Consider the following 5,698-nt stretch of genomic DNA (forward strand, 5'->3'; position numbering starts at 1 on the left):
TTACCTACATAGAGCTGAATGGATAGAGCATGGATAAACATTGTCAAAACACTTTGCCCAAAAGAGGACGACTATTCGCTAGGTTTATAAAGAACACAACGGGGGTTTAACATGGCTTGAACATGTTACTCTGGCTGGACTGAGACTTGGGGGCTTAAAAACACATGTGAATACAATTACAATGACCTTCCTCACTCACATATACTACCACACTATGTGGACGACCTGCCTCACACCACACTACCACACTATGTGGTCGACCTGCCTCACACCACACTACCACACTATGTGGTCGACCTGCCTCACACCACACTACCACACTATGTTGTCGACCTGCCTCACACCACACCATGTGGTCGACCTGCCTCACATACACTACCACACTATGTGGTTGACCTGCCTCACACCACACTACCACACCACACTGGCGCTTCGTGCCTCGGATCTCTGACTATAAACACACAGAGAATCTTCCATATCATCATTACGGGCTCACCATAGCCCGTGCTACATGGACATTTCGTTCTGAGCAGGTAAATCTAAAACAACAACAACAACATTCCATATCAGAACAACTTCTATATATCAACTCTGTACTAACATTTGATGTTAATTTGCCATATCTCAAAACTTTGCCCCAAAATAAATAATGATGTTACCGTCATTCAATTATTGAACGACGAGTCCAATAGAATAATACTAACCCCCTTCCCCCCTCCCGACCGGGGAGCCAGTCGGCTGAGCGGACAGCACGCTGGACTTGTGATCCTGTGGTCCCGGGTTCCATCCCGGGCGCCGGCGAGAAACAATGGGCAGAGTTTCTTTCACCCTATGCCCCTGTTACCTAGCAGTAAAATAGGTACCTGGGTGTTAGTCAGCTGTCACGGGCTGCTTCCTGGGGGTGGAGGCCTGGCCGAGGACTGGGCCGCGGGGACACTAAAGCCCCGAAATCATCTCAAGATAACCTCAAGATAACCTCAAGATAACCCTACCACTCCCACTCGACCAATACCTTTCAGTCATCAACCGCGCATAACATGTAGAGAAATCACACTAACGACCGTTCAGGTCAAATTGCCCTTGAGGTCTCATGATAATTATCAACGCCTGTGTGTGAAACTAGTATATTATTAGTGGTATACAAGTAGCATTTTTGATCACGATCTTCACAAGTGATATGGGAGTGTATATGTTATATTAACTCCTTTAATTGGTATTAATTCCGCACAATAACCACCAACGAGGGATTAGTATAGTCTTTAGAGTCTGTATGAGAAGGTATGTGCTTGAACTTTAGAGTGTTTACTTGCCTTTTCTACAGTTTTAGTTGGAGGAATTATTAAGATGTGACGCAGCATCTTGTATCTGTGTAGTCCCCTGCTCGGAGATGGTATCTCTTAGTTCTGAGGCCAAGTCCGGAGAGGTTTGGTGACTTATTGGGGGTTTTCAAGGCATTCTGGACACCACTCTGGTGCCGTGTGTGTGTGTGTGTGTGTGTGTGTGTGTGTGTGTGTGTGTGTGTGTGTGTGTGTGTGTGTGTGTGTGTGTGTGTGTGTGTGGAGTGACCATATGCCAGTGGCTCTCAGGGTTCGCTTATCCGGCTCCCTCATGTTCGTATCTCCTGCCTCACACTACACAGGTCTTCACACTCTCACCCCTCCTCCACCCACTATCTTCCCTCACACTGCCTCCCCCAGTACACACACACTGCTCCTCCCAGTACACACACACTGCCTCCCCCAGTACACACACACACTGCCCCTCCCAGTACACACACACTGCCCCTCCCAGTACACGCACACACTGCCCCTCCCAGTACACACACACACTGCCCCTCCCAGTACACACACACACTGCCCCTCCCAGTACACACACACACTGCCCCTCCCAGTACACACACACACACTGCCCCTCCCAGTACACACACACACTGCCCCTCCCAGTACACACACACACTGCCCCTCCCAGTACTCACACACACTGCCCCTCCCAGTACACACACACTGCCTCCCCCAGTACTCACACACACTGCCCCTCCCAGTACACACACACACTGCCCCTCCCAGTACACACACACACACTGCCCCTCCCAGTACACACACACACACTGCCCCTCCCAGTACACACACACACTGCCCCTCCCAGTACACACACACACTGCCCCTCCCAGTACTCACACACACTGCCCCTCCCAGTACACACACACTGCCTCCCCCAGTACACACACACTGCCCCTCCCAGTACTCACACACACTGCCTCCCCCAGTGCACACACACTGCCCCTCCCAGTACTCACACACACTGCCCCTCCCAGTACCTTCACACACTGCCCCTCCCAGTACACACACACACTGCCCCTCCCAGTACACACACACACTGCCCCTCCCAGTACTCACACACACTGCCCCTCCCAGTACTCACACACACTGCCCCTCCCAGTACACACACACACTGCCCCTCCCAGTACACACACACACTGCCCCTCCCAGTACACACACACACTGCCCCTCCCAGTACACACACACACTGCCCCTCCCAGTACACACACACACTGCCCCTCCCAGTACACACACACACACTGCCCCTCCCAGTACACACACACACACTGCCCCTCCCAGTACACACACACACACTGCCCCTCCCAGTACACACACACACTGCCCCTCCCAGTACTCACACACACTGCCCCTCCCAGTACACACACACTGCCTCCCCCAGTACACACACACTGCCCCTCCCAGTACTCACACACACTGCCCCTCCCAGTACTCACACACACTGCCTCCCCCAGTGCACACACACTGCCCCTCCCAGTACTCACACACACTGCCCCTCCCAGTACCTTCACACACTGCCCCTCCCAGTACACACACACTGCCCCTCCCAGTACACACACACACTGCCCCTCCCAGTACTCACACACACTGCCCCTCCCAGTACTCACACACACTGCCCCTCCCAGTACTCACACACACACAATACAGTACCACCACCACCACACACAAAAATTATGAGGAGGATTGAAACAGAGGATGATAGTAGGAGGCTACAAGATGACCTAGATAGACTGAGTGAATGGTCCAACAAATGGCTGTTGAAGTTCAACCCGAGTAAATGCAAAGTAATGAAACTAGGCAGTGGAAACAGGAGGCCAGACACAGGATACAGAATAGGAGATAAGGTTGGGGATGACGACGGACGACGAGGGAGAGAATCAGTAATAGCGAGAATCCGTCTTGGATACAAATATCCATGGAGATTTGGAATGGAAACAACAGTTGATCAGCGAAGTTGCAGAATCTGTGGTGAGAGTGATGGACACCGCCTTGACCACTATCTACGTGAATGTGAACACCTGAGAGACATTAGGAATAACTGTAGAATAATAAACCCCACATTGTTTGAGTTAGGAAAACACTATTTGTCAAATATTGATACTGTTCTTAAAAGATTTTCCCATTTTGCACCCGCAAGATAACGTAAGCTTTTAAGGGTTGATAAATGTTAATCTTCTTGTTTGAGGAGCTGTTCACTTGAGACAGTTAAGCAAGTCCCAGCTGTGTCTGGGTACAAGTGACAGGATGAACAACCCAGCGGGTTTTCTTCCTATTGGGGAGTGTTGTACATTCTGCTATGGCGGTATGTTCACTCACAAGATGAGTGGCGCTGCCCAATAAACTCGCCCCTCGGGGCAAAATTTAAAAAATTTAAAATTTAGAATAGGAGATGAAGTACTTAATGAAACAGACAGAGAGAAAGATCTAGGAGTTGATATCACACCAAACCTGTCTCCTGAAGCCCACATAAAGAGAATAACGTCTGCGGCATATGCGAGGCTGGCTAACATCAGAACGGCGTTCAGGAACCTGTGTAAGGAATCATTCAGAATCTTGTACACCACATATGTAAGACCAATCCTGGAGTATGCGGCCCCAGCATGGAGCCCGTACCTTGTCAAGCACAAGACGAAGCTGGAAAAAGTCCAAAGGTATGCTACTAGACTAGTCCCAGAACTAAGAGGAAAGGCTGCGGGAAATGCACCTTACGACACTGGAAGACAGAAGAGTAAGGGGGGACATGATCACAACCTACAAAATCCTCAGGGGAATCGACCGGGTAAACAAGGATGAATTATTCAACACTGGAGGGACGCGAACAAGGGGACGCAGGTGGAAGCTGAGTACCCAAATGAGCCACAGAGACATTAGAAAGAACTTTTTCAGTGTCAGAGTAGTTGGTAAATGGAATAATGCACTAGGAAGTGATGTGGTGGAGGCTGACTCCATACACAGTTTCAAATGTAGATATGACAGAGCCCAGTAGGCTCAGGATTGATTGACGGTTGAGAGGCGGGACCAAAGAGCCAGAGCTCAACCCCCGCAAACACAACAAGGTGAGTACAACTAGGTGAGTACACACACTCCCACCACCAGACACACACACAATACTACTACCACCACCACACACCATCCCACCACCACACACAATACCACCACTGCCTTCAGAATAAGAACTGCCTTCAGAAACTTGTGTAAGGAATCTTTCAGAACCCTGTATACCACTTATGTAAGACCAATCCTGGAGTATGCAGCTCCAGCCTGGAGTCCATACCTAGTTAAACACAAGACAAAGTTAGAGAAGATTCAGCGGTATGCCACCAGGCTCGTCCCGGAACTGAGAGGATTGAGCTACGAGGAAAGGCTAAAGGAGCTGAACCTCACATCCCTGGAAAACAGAAGAGTAAGGGGAGACATGATAACCACCTACAAAATTCTCAGGGGAATTGACAGGGTGGACAAAGACAAACTCTTCAGCACGGGTGGGACACGAACAAGGGGACACAGGTGGAAACTTAGTACCCAGATGAGCCACAGAGACGTTAGAAAGAATTTTTTCAGTGTCAGAGTAGTTAATAAATGGAATGCACTAGGAAGTGATGTGGTGGAAGCTGACTCCATACACAGTTTCAAATGTAGGTATGATAGAGCCCAGTAGGCTCAGGAATCTGTACACCAGTTGATTGACAGTTGAGAGGCGGGACCAAAGAGCCAAAGCTCAACCCCCGCAAGCACAATTAGGTGAGTACAATTAGGTGAGTACCACACACCATCCCACCACCACCACACACAATACCACCACACACCATCCCACCACACACACACAATACTACTACCACCACCACCACACACCATCCCACCACCACACACACAATACCACCACACACCATCCCACCACCACCACACACAATACCACCACACACCATCCCACCACCACCACACACAATACCACCACAACACACACCATCCCACCCTCACCCCTACACAAATACCTTCACACATATGTGTGGAACCCTCACCAATAACTGCCCGGGCAAATATATCGTTGAGATTTACAGGTTATTATCAGAGATCACTCGTCGATTAGCACATCTACGGGAAGCTTTTCACGAATTAGGACGCCGGAGGTAGGTGGTGTGGTTGTAGATGTTGTTGTTGGTGGTGGTGGTGGTGTTGTTGTTGTTGGTGGTGGTTGTAGATGTTGGTGGTGGTGGTGGTGGTGGTTGTAGATGTTGCTGTAATTCTTTTCTTCTTATTCTTTTCATTGACATGTATAAGCTGTTGCTTGTGTTCTTAGCGGGTTCTTAGGCGACACCTTAAGGCAGCTGAACGCCAAGATATACACCAAGATATATACACCA

The sequence above is a fragment of the Procambarus clarkii genome, chromosome 30 (assembly GCF_040958095.1).
Source record: "Procambarus clarkii isolate CNS0578487 chromosome 30, FALCON_Pclarkii_2.0, whole genome shotgun sequence".
NCBI lineage: Eukaryota > Metazoa > Arthropoda > Malacostraca > Decapoda > Cambaridae > Procambarus > Procambarus clarkii.